We start from the raw sequence: 12,136 nt of genomic DNA, 5'->3' as shown, positions 1-12,136 counted from the left end.
TGGTCCCTGGGTGTCCTCAGAGCCAAGGGGAGGGGCGGCCGCTGGCCTTGGCAGTCTGCGGTCCCCCAGCGTGGCTAGAAGGCGTCGGCTGGTTTCCCGAATGGCCCTTCCATCTGGACAGGATGGCGTATGCACACAGTGGGACCACACCTCACACTACCTCAGCACCTGCTGCAGACAGGCATTCCGAGCGGTTCACATACGCGGGGTTGTGTGATCTTCGCGGCAGCGCTGGGGGGCTGGGTTCCATTTTTAAATCACCTTCGCTTCATAAATGGGGAAACCGAGGCACAGCTGGGTCAAGTAATTTGCCCAAGGTCACCTGGCTAGTGTGTCCGGATTCCCAAGACCACTCCCAGGCTCGGTGGTTCACTAGGAGGACACACAGGACTCCGCATACAGTCACACTCCCGGCTGATTTCTTACTGGAAAGGATGCGAAGGAGAATTGGCGGAGGGCGGAGGGGCACGGGGCCAGGTCTGGAGGACACCGGGCCTCAGCTTCCAGAGTCCTCTCCCGGCAGAGTCCCACAGGATGCCCTTCGTTCTCCAGCAGCAGGTGTGACAGCACACGTCAATGTTGTCACCAGGGAGGCTCGTCAGAGACGGGCCCCAGGGTTCTTCTTGGAGGCTGGGCACACGGGCACCCTTGTGTGGCATGTTCCAGACTCCCAGGAGTGTGTTCAGTGTAAACCACGCTGTTTACACGGCCGCCTAGGCACAGTGAGCCACTCTTATCAGGCAGCGGTGGTTACCATCCAGAAACCCAAGCTCCCGCGTGCCAGCCGAGGCCCCACCTTGCACGGTGGCCTCTCAGAGGGTGCCAGTCTTGGGCCTGTGAATGTGCTTTTCTTGCGGGCGTTAGAACCAGGGTTTGAACACTGGGGCTCCAGAGCCCTGCGGCTGGGCCACACCGCCTCCTAAGGAGCTAAATCCCTGTCCAAAAGAGATGGAAATAAAATCCAAGTCTGGCTAGAGCAAGGAGAGGGTTTCGGGGGGGCAGGGGAGGCAGGAAGATGGGTGCAAACCAGCCCCTGGAGGGTCGGGGCTGTGTCTGCTGCATCCTTGTGCCCCACTCTGCGCCCTACCTTCTGGGTGGCACTCAGTAGGTCAGCATCCCTTGGCCGAGCTGATCGTCGTCAATGTTGGCGATTGCCGCTTGCTGTCTCGTCGTTGCGTGACTGTAATAAAAGTCAGAGAAGGTTCACTTCGCCGATGTTTGTAAGCCCTTCCCCCTCTCCCCAGGCCCTCTCACGTGGATGGAGATGAGCCACACCCAGGTCTTCGGGGCAGCCTCCAGGCCACCCATTGCCTTCAAGGGAAACAGGAGTGGCTACCCACTGTGGGGTGCAGACCCATGGGTGCAGTCAGGCAGTGGAGCATTGGGTTGGATGTCAGCCTTACCGCCCCTGGTCCCAGTGACCCTGCCCTTGTGGACCATGTTCAAGGAGATCACCGTTGAGTGGGGAGATGAGGCATACAAAATGCAATGGCCTTACAGCGTTGTGGGGCATCAGGTTCTCAGGCCAAGGGCCTAGCTTTGACTCCCTGTCCGTCCACCGATTGTATGTGACTGTGGATGTGTTACTTACCTCCCTGAGTCTCCATTTCCCGGCTATGAAAGGAGACTGACAATAGTACCCCCTTCGTAGGGTGGTCACCAAAGTAAATGGATTGAGGTATGTAAAGCACTCAGCACAGTGCCTGGTGGTTTTTTTTTTAAATATATTTTTAATGTTTATTTATTTTTGAGAGAGAGGGAGAGAGAGACAGAGTGCAAGTGGGGGAGGGGCAGAGAGAGAGGGAGACGCAGAATCCGAAGCAGGCTCCAGGCTCTGAGCCATCAGCACAGAGCCCGTCGCGGGGCTCAAACCCACAAGCTGCGAGATCGTGACCTGAGCCGAAGTCGGACGCTTAACCGACTGAGCCACCCAGGTGCCCTGTGCCTGGCGTTTTTTAAGTGCTCTGTAAGCGTCAGCTGCAGTCTTTGGGATCATTATTGCGTGCACGCGCAGACAGCACCCTTCTGCAGCTGTTCTGTGGTTTTCGTGAATGGGTGTCACGTGTCAGGGTCTCAAGCCCAAGGGGCCATCGGGTGCCGTAAGTGTGAGTCAGTCCCAGTGCGAGATTCCAGGGCGTTGTGGAGTCTGGGGCAGCCTGGAGACTCAGATCACCTACCACCCGCTGTCCCCGTGCCCTCACTGAGACATTAAATGAGAAGAACAAAGGTCAAACCACACACAGCTGCCACGACTGAATGTGTGAGGTTGTGACCGCGAAATCTAGGTCATACATGCTGCAGATACGGGCAGTAAAGAGTGCTGGGTAGACGGCAGGCTTCTTGGAGGAGGTGAGCGTTCAGCTGGAGGTCGTTAAGGGAAGGACCTAGTTAAAGACGGAGGAAGGGTGTTCTAGAATACGCCGCTGAAGATCTGACCTCGAGGCTCAGCCGGTTCAGCTGTTGGTGGGATGTGAACCGAGGTCTCCTGGCACCAGTGAGCTATGCGCATGGATGACCCAGCCAAGGCTCTTGCCAGCTACAGAGTGTGTTCTAGCACGGCTGACAGGGGAACCTGCGAGGTGACGTCATTACATCAGGAAAGCGTGAGAGTGAACAGGAGGAGCAGGGCAGTGAGGACGGAGGCTCCCTGCCATCATACAACTAAACAGAGTAAAGGCATGAAGTCTGCGCTTTGTAGGCTGGGATTCTTCAACCCTTGGAGGAGACCCCATCATCTCCTTTGTTTTTCTCTTACCTTCCTGAGGGTGAAATCGGCAGGTGTCAGCCAAGGACAGCAAGGTCCCCATTTCCTATCTCAAGCCCTCTTGCCCTTTCTGTCTGTTGCATGAGAGGCTCCGGGAGGAAATAGTCACGCTGTGTGTGCTGGACATGGGTGCTCAGATTGCGCCGGACCTCCCCACAGCTTCTCATGTTGGTGCCGTGTGCTCACGAAAGGGCTGGGCGCCGGGGCAGAGTTCGGGAGAAGGGGGATCTCAGATCCAATCGAGAGAGAGATGTTTAAACCACCTGTTCCGTCCCCCAAATTCATGCAGAAGGCAGTTCCAAGAATCATTTTAGTCGGATCTGGGGGGAGAAATGCGATCAAGTTAATCCGTTTCACCTGCAGATATAAATTTATGAAACTAGTTAATCCGTTTCAAGTTTATATCCTGCAGATATAAATTTATGAAACTAGGTGAGAACATTGTGACAATTGGAGAGTAATAGAGGAGGATTTCTAGCACATATTAAAAAATTCTAAAGCTACGTTAATGCCGTATGCAACCCTGCAGGAAAAGCCAGACCAAGGGTGTAAAATAGATTGTCTACACAGATGTACGTATAATAAAAAGGTATTTCAAGTCAATGGGAAAAGAGTGTATCATTCATACATTTGTGGGCAACTGGCTGGATCTTTTAGAAGAAAATAAAGCGAACTCCCTCATCAGATTAAAATCTCGATAAAACGATTTGTAAAAAATAAATATAGGTTAGCATTATATGACAGGAAGAAAACCATGAGGGAGAACCATGGATTTGAGTACACAAATAGTTGAAAATTTTACATTTAAAAACAGCGTTACGAAAGTGACAAACCTGGGAAAATACTTGTAACACATAAAAAGGGATTAGTGTCTTCGACATGCAAAGAGGTCCTGTTAATAAGAAAGAGAATGCGTCTGTAGACAGCTATATGCTATATGAGAATTTCTCAAACACGGGGATTTGCAGCGTGTACCTTTGTGCCTTTGTGGGGGGAGCAGGTAACTGTTGGCAGGATCACATGGCTTTGAGATGCTCTCAGGATGCGAGGTGTGCACTCACACATCATGTCCACCTTCTCTGTGTCACCTCACGTTTGGATTACTGCACCGGCCTCCTAACTGTCCAGTCCTACTCCCCTCCAGCCCATCGTCCTCACTGTAGTGATCTTTCTGTAAAACCCAAAACCAGCTTGCTTTTCTGTTTCTGGAGGGACTCCCTGTTGCCTGCTGGATTAAGCCTAGTTATCTCAGGGTAATATTCAGGATCCATCAGAAAATTTGGTCTCTACTGTCCCCAGGTGCTGCTGGGTCCCTGTGTTTTCCACATTGCTCTGGTCTTGTATATGCTGTTCTTTTCTTACCTGTGCTCTGGACAATTCATAAACGTCCTGAAAGACCCTGTCCAACTTCTGCACATCTGTGATTCCTGAACCTCCCCCAAGGCATGCTGGTAGCCCCCTTGGCTGGGAATCCCACAACGCTGAGACATCTGATAAACCTTGTCATTCTGTGACATTGGCCTAGTTCCCTTGGTTGGCATGTAATACATTTTTGTGACATCAGAACAGAATTTTTGCCCTGGAAGAGACTTTAAATATTATCTGGTTTCACTTTCTCATTTGAGAATTAAAAAAACAAAAATCTGTGTCTGGAGAGGCTCTGGGAACTGGCCAGGGTCCTGAAGCTTGACAGAGTTAAAAGTCCTGTTGGGCAATTTGTTCCCAAATCTGCCTATTCACCAGACTGGTACCTCAGCAAAGCTCTGTTGGTAAGTGTGATTGCCTCTACCTGTGACTGCCTCTAAGCTCTCACTCCTGTCAGCATTGTCAGCTGGGAAGCCCAGAGACTGTCTGCTCTCAGAGCTGCCCCTCAAGGGTTGTGGGACACACGTCCGCAAGTAAGTAACTCCCCCTGTTTCTTGGATCTTTAGCACAAAGTGAAGGGTTTCAACAAATTACTCTTAAAGTCAATTTCAGAGAAATCATTCTGTATGTTTTTCTCTTCAAACTTTTTTCTGTCTTTTGAGGCATAGGTGGGTGGGATTTAATATACGTCCATTGTGGACAAAGAAAACACCCTCCCGGTATCACACAGACACACACACACACAGACACGTACACACACATACGCAAAGAATTGGAAAAGTAAAGTAGCATTAGCACATAATCTCACCAGCAGAGGACCACTGCTAACACGTTGGCTTCTTGCCTCTACGGGTCTTTGAATTTATTTATTACATAATTGAAGTCAACGTGTAAATAATTCCTCCTCGTGCTTTTGTAACTTGCTGTTAGATCAGAAGCACTGAAAGCATTCTTTTTGAAAGGACTTTTTTCCCTATCATTGCTCCTCTTGAATGCACTGACAGAGCTCATCAAAGGAATCTGCTCTCAGCTAATACGTGATTAAAAGGATGGCAATCGCACGTGATTCTTTGTCAGAGACGAGAGGGAAAGTCAGAGCCTGGGGACAAGGAGGCTGGGATCACTCAACTGCTTTTCTTTCTTTATTCGTTAATGAAGTTTATGGTAAATAAACTCTTTGAAATCTGTTCTTATACTGATTATCAGTGGAATTTGGCTGCGAGATTTTTAGAGGAAATCTTAAAAGAGTGATTAACTTGGGGCTGATTTCTGGCTCTCTAAGTGCATACATTTGTGTACCCGTCCCTGTGGTGGCTGGTCCCACCAGCCCCCCGCCTACCAAGCCAGACATCCAAGGACGCTTTTGGTCCCCATCTGTAGCATCCCACACATCCGTTCCAGCACTCAAGTCACCATAACCAGTGGACTCTGTCTCCTAAATGTTTTCCTAATTCCTGTCCTTCCCTCCAGCCTTCCAGTCGTCACAGTAATAGCAGCTCAGATTTGCTGACTGATGTCTCTGTGCTACATCCCTAGCCAGTAGGTCCTATTTTGTGTGTGTGTGTAAAGTACACATACACAAAACTTACCATTAGTGACATTCAGTATGTTCACAGTGTTGAGAGCAACCATCACTGCCACCTAGGTTTGGAGCCTTTTCATCTCCCCAAAGGGAAACTCTGTTCCCATTGAACAGTTGCTCTCCATTATCCCCTCCTCCCGCTCAGCCCCTGGCAACCACTGATCTGCCTTCTGTTTCTACAGGTGTGCCTCTTGTGGCCATTTCATCTCATTGAATGTGGCCTTTTGCTCCAGCGTCTTTCCCTTAGCGTAATATTTTCAAGGTCTGTCCGTGTTGTAGCATATGTTGGGACTTCATTCCTTTTTATGGCTGATTCCTATTCCATTGTATGGGGGGGGGGGGCGTGGACCACATTTGTTTATCTCTTCATCAGTTGATGGGCATCTGGGCTTCCCCCATCTTCTGGCTGTTATGAAGAGTGCTACTGTGAATATTCAGGTACAGATTTTTGTTTGAGCACCTGTTTTCAATTCGTTGGGGTACACACTCAGGAGTGGAATTGCTTGGCTGTATGGTAATTCTGTGTTTCACCTGTCTGAGAACCATAAGGACTGCTTATTTTTATTTCATTTTAGAGAGCGTGCAAGCGGGGAAGAGAGGCAGAGGAAGAGAGAGAGAGAGAGAGAGAGAGAGAGAGAGAGAATCCTAAGTAGGCTCCACGCTGAGCATGATGCGGGGCTCCATCCCATGACCGTGGGATCATGACCTGAGCCCAAATCAAGAGTTGCACGCTCAACCGACTGAGCCACGCAGGTGCCCCATGCCTGCCATAGGCACTATTTTAATCCTCATTTTACAGATGGGGGAGATTTCAGCTTGCAGAGAGGGAGGCCCGGGGTCCCACAGTGTGGTAGGGGGCAGAGCTGAGAGCTGAGCCCTCAACTAGGGCCAGAGTCCATGGTCTTTATCAGCAGACTCTACTGCCTCCTGCAGCCTTGTCATCATTTCTCTGTTGGCTGTCACATCTCGTTTATCCTCCTCCAGGCTGATGCCATGCAGTGGCCAGATCTACCTTTCTAAAATACTGATGTGACCGTGTTACTTCCTGGCTTAAAACCCTGCAGTCACCACCCCCCCCCCCCAAACCATTCGGATGCTGCTGCAAATCACTAACCCGCTCTTGAAGACCCTTTGGGACCCGGGGTGCATTTCCTCCACATAGCAGGTCCGGCTCATGCTGTTCTCTCTGCCTGGCTTGCCCTCCTCCTGGCTCATTCTCCTCTGTCCATGGGTCACCTCGTGTAAAGCCTTTGTCCTTTGAGCTAGGCTAGGAGCTGCACCCCTCCCCACCCTACTTCTCCAGGCTTCTCCAGCCTCACCCAGCCACACTGTGTCACCCCAGCTTGCTTGCTTGTCTGTTTTTTCTGCAAGATTGTGAGCTTCTTAGAGCAGGGCCTGGATCTTTTGTTCCCCACTTGTCCTTTGAGGACCCATCACTGGGCTCACTGAATGAACTCGATGTCAGGAAAGTTGACCACCACATCCAAACACCGAGCCAACCTTGGTAGCCCACTGTGATGCATTCACTTAGAGAGTTTCAGGAAAAAAAAGTTATAGCAAAGCTTGGTTTCTGCAGATGTGAGATGGACATAAGAATTCTGAGTTTAAAGTATTGTTTCAAAGACTATAAAGGGAGTAAGGCCTCGCCTCTGGCAAAAGTTCAATAAAGACCCTGATGGTTAAGAATAGTTTTGAAGAATGGTTTGCAAAGACTTTTGTCCAGACACTGAGAGATTTTTAAAATCCTGCCCTGCCACTCAGTCCAGAAGGGTCAGCTGTATACTCAGAGTGGGAATCACAATGTTCAGGGTGACCCAAGACTTTGATGAGCTAATGCAAGGCTCCTGGTAGAAGGCCAGGCTGGAGCCTGAGCCCCAGAGAGGCAGCTGTGGTGTGAAAGCTTCTAGTCCAGACTGCTGGCTGTGAAACCCGGATTCACTAGTGACTCATTCTGTGATCTTGGGCCATTTATTTAACTGATTAGCACTATTGAACTCTAATTTGTAGAATATAGACTGAAACAGTACCCACTTTCTGGTTTTATTGTGAGATGTTAATGGATTCATGCATGTAAAGCACTTGGGGCCATCTCTGGTGTTTACTGTCTGCTGAATCAGGTTAACTATGATGATGGTGATGGTGACGATGGTGACATTATGGTGATGCTGATGGTGATGATGACAGTGATGGTGATGATGGTAATGATTATATTGGGCCTCCTTCTTCCCATAAAGCTTTATCTTGAGATCTGACACTTCTTTAGCCATTTACATGGAGGAGGAAAGTTGAAGAGCAGAGACATTTTGGGCGGGAGCAGGACCTAGCTTAAAGTAGCAACATGGATGAGTGAAGGTTGAAAGAAGAAGGTGAGAGTTGTGAGTGGGCCTGCCCCAAGCAGGCAGTCTCTACCTGGATGTGCTTACCACTTGGCATCAGATTCCCAAGACAGAAGGGAGAAAGATGGCGGGATCTGTAGAGCTGCCCTGCCTTTGCCCTCTTCCTGGATACAGACATTCATTCCTGCATCGCATCGGTGTCGCTGAGTTAAGCTAGATCCTGCGTCACAGTTTGCCACACTGCTTCTACTCTTCAAATTCCCTTGGCCATGTGATCGGCCAAAGGAAGGTCAGACCTCAGGTGGAGATTCAGAGATGGTGAAGGTGGGAAGAGGAGACAAGTTTGGTGGTTTGACCCCGTTGGCCCGTTCTACTTCATGAGGTAGGAAAGGAAGAGAGAGACAGAGGGGGACAGAGAGATCTCTTCCTGCCTTTTACAGTACAGTGACCCTGCCGGCATGTAATTCTGTGGTAGTCTTTGTTTCTGGTTCTCATCAATCAGGCAGGGAACTTCTACCTTGGTGTGGGAGGTTGGGACTCCAGATGTGTTTAGAAAACCCCACGGCCCCCTGGACAAAAGCAGTGTGATCTAATGCAGGGAGAACACGGACTTTGGAGTCAGGCAGGGCTGGCTTTGGTTTTTTGGCTACTACGCACTTTGATTACCTACCTAATCTCTTTCCATCTCCGTTTACCTGTCAATGGAATGGGGACAATACATCCACTACAAGATTGCTGAAGATTGTATGATGTAAAGCTGACACCTTATTAGTTTCCTGGGGCTGCTGTAACAAGTTATCGCAAACTGGGGAATGGGACAACAGAATCTTACTCTGTCACAGTTCTGGAAGCTAGAAGTCTGGAGTTAAGGTGTCGGCCGAGCCGTGCTCTCTTTGATGGCTGTGGAGAAGAATGCTTGCTTCTTCCTAGCTTCTGGTGGCTCCTGGAAATCCTTCCTTGGTTGTAGCTACCTCACTCCAGTCTCTGCCTCCGTGGTCACATGACCCTCTCTGTGCAAGTCTGTCTTTATAAGGACACATTCATTAGATTTAAGACCCACCCTAATCCAATATGAACTCATCTTAACTTGATTATTGTTTCCAAAGATCTTCTTTCCCAATACAGTCACATTTATAGCTACTGGGGGTTAAGACTTAAGCATATCCTTTTGGAAGACACAGTTAAACCCATTCCAGGCACCTAACCTAGGGACCGGCATGCTGTTGGTGATCAGATATCGGCAAGTCCATGTATCCCTCCATTCTTCTTCCTAAAGCTGAAAAAATAAATAAATAAAATAAAAGCATTTGCCTTCTGACACTAATCATCAGAGAAATGCAAATCAAAACCATGATGATTCCACCTCATATCAGGCTGGCTACTATCAAAAAAGAAGGAGGAGGAGGAGGAGGAGGAGAGGGAGGAGAAACAGTTTGGCTGTTCCCCCAGAAATTGAAGATAGAACTATTATATAATCCTATTATTCCACTTCTAGGTATATTCCCCAAAGAATTAGAAGTAGGGTCTCAGAGAGATATCCACATACTCATGTTTATAGCAGCATATTCACAAAAGCCGGAAGATGGGAGCCACCCAAGTGTCCAATGATGAATGAATGGATAAACACAGTATGATATATACATAACAATGGAATTTTATTCAGCTTTAAGAAGGAAGGACATCTGTTTCTTAAATCCCACATATGAGTGAAATCATGTATTTGTCTTTCTCTGATTTATTTCACTTAGCATAACACCCTCCAGTTCCATCCACGTTGTTGCAAATGGCAAGATTTCATTCTTTTTGATCGCCGAGGAATATTCCATTATGTATATGTGTGTGTGTATACACGTATATATAATGTATAATGTATATACATATACATCTATGTACAGACACACACACACACACACACACACTGCACCTTCTTAATCCATTCATCAGTCAATGAACATTTGGGCTCTCCGCATAGGTTGGCTGCTGTCGATAGCACTGCTGAGGAGCTAGATACTGAGGTGCACGTGCCCCTTTGAATCAGTATTTTTGCACCCTTTGGATAAATTCCTAACAGTAGTGCAATTGCTGGGTCATAAGGAAGTTCTTTTTTCTTTTTTCTTTTTTTTTTTTTTCAATTTTTGAGGAACCTCCAGACTGTTTTCCAGAGTGGCTGCACCACTTTGCATTCCCACCAGCAGTGCAAGAGGGTTCCCTTTTCCTGCATCCTTGCCAACACCTGTTATTCCCTGAGTTGTTAATTTTAGCCATTCTGACAGGTGTGAAGTGGAGAATGGAAGGAAAAATAAAATAAGACACAAACAGAGAGGGAGACAAACCTTAAGAGCCTCTTAAATGCAGAGAACAAACTGAGGGTTGATGGGGGGAGGTGGGTAGGGGAATGGGCTAGATGGGTGATGGGCATTGAGGAAGGCACTTTTGGAGGTGAACACTGGGTGTTATATGGAAGTGATGAATCTCTAAATTCTGCTCCTGAAACCGATACTATTCTGTATGTTAACTAACTTGAATTTAAATTAAAAAAAAAAGAAAAGAAAATTCTGAGACACACTGCGACGACATGGATGAACCATAAAGATCTAATGCTAAGTGAAGTAGTCAGATTCACAGAGACAAGAGAGTCGGACGGTGGGTGCAGAGGCTGGAGGATGGAAGGAGGGTGGTTTAATGGGGACAGAGTTTCAGTTTTGTAAGAGGAAAAACTGCTGGGGACAGGTAGTGGTAATGATTTCAGAACAACGTGATTGTACACACTGTGATGTACGACTGGACTAGACTTAAAAATGGTTAAGATGGTAATTTTTAAAAAATGTTTAGGGGCGCCTGGGTGGCGCAGTCGGTTGGGCGTCCGACTTCAGCCAGGTCACGATCTCGCGGTCCGGGAGTTCGAGCCCCGCGTCAGGCTCTGCACTGATGGCTCAGAGCCTGGAGCCTGTTTCCGATTCTGTGTCTCCCTCTCTCTCTGCCCCTCCCCCGTTCATGCTCTGTCTCTCTCTGTCCCAAAAATAAATAAAAAAAACATTGAAAAAAAATTAAAAAATGTTTATTCGTTTTTTGAGCGAGAGAGGGAGAGACAGAGCATGAGTGGGGGAGGGGCAGAGGGGCAGGGAGACACAGAATCGGAAGCTGGCTCCGGGCTCCGAGCCATCAGCACAGAGCCCAACGCGGGGCTCCAGCTCACAGACGGCGAGATAGTGACCTGAATCAAAGTCAGAGGCTTTATCGACTGAGCCACCCAGACACCCCAAGATGATAAATTTTATGTTATGTGTATTTTACTACAATTAAAAATATTATTTAAAAAAACGTAATGGTTAAATATTCAGAATTCCAAGGGAAAAGGGAAAACTTTAAAATTCCTAGAAAGCCAGAAACAGATCCCTCTAAGAAGTCATCAGACACAGTTATGTCAGAAGACAGTGGGGCGGTACCTTCAGTGTTCTGAAGAAAAATGATTTTGGACCTTGAATGATAGGTTCGGCCAAATTATAAATCAAATGAGAGCAAAGTAACAACATTTTAAGACATGTGAAATAAAAAAATGTTTTCTAAACAAATTTACTTGCAAACAAAGAAAATACTGAGAGTACTCCATCACACTGAAAAAAAAAAAAAAAGCATCCAAGAAACAGGAAGAAATGGGATCCAAGAAGCATAGTTTTGCTTTAATCAATCATGTGTGACAACACAGAAAGCTGTAAATAGAGGGCTCCAAATGACAGCAGCAACCCTGGAAAGTAACCAGTTCTGATCAGGTCAGAATGCCAAAGCATTCAGGGAACGATGACTTTAAGAAAAAAAAAAAAAAATCCACTACCTGCAACAGATAATGTCATTAAGGACATGGTATATAATAGGAAGAAAAAAGAAAGACAGTGAGAAACTCCAGGGAAAACAAAAAGTTACAGAGAAAGGACTGTTAGTCCAAAGTTAGTTAACAAACTAAAAATATGGCATGATTTTGAATAATCGGTAAAATGTAAGAAAAGGGATTGAATTTGAAATATATTGCTTTGAGGGGCAGATATTTATTAACAGAGGATTTTTTTTTTTTACTTATTTCTTCAGTGAATA

At 47.2% G+C, this 12,136-nt stretch overlaps 1 protein-coding gene across 7 annotated transcripts in view; it reads left to right on the top strand.

Annotated features, from left to right (window-relative positions):
• Window positions 1-12,136, top strand: part of EVC2 (EvC ciliary complex subunit 2) — a 131,685-nt gene that overhangs the window by 28,756 nt on the left and 90,793 nt on the right. The window lies entirely within an intron of this gene.

Source organism: Herpailurus yagouaroundi, unplaced genomic scaffold (genome assembly GCF_014898765.1).
Source record: "Herpailurus yagouaroundi ecotype Mexico unplaced genomic scaffold, PumYag 28, whole genome shotgun sequence".
NCBI lineage: Eukaryota > Metazoa > Chordata > Mammalia > Carnivora > Felidae > Herpailurus > Herpailurus yagouaroundi.
This window is presented reverse-complemented; position numbering and strand designations above follow the sequence as displayed.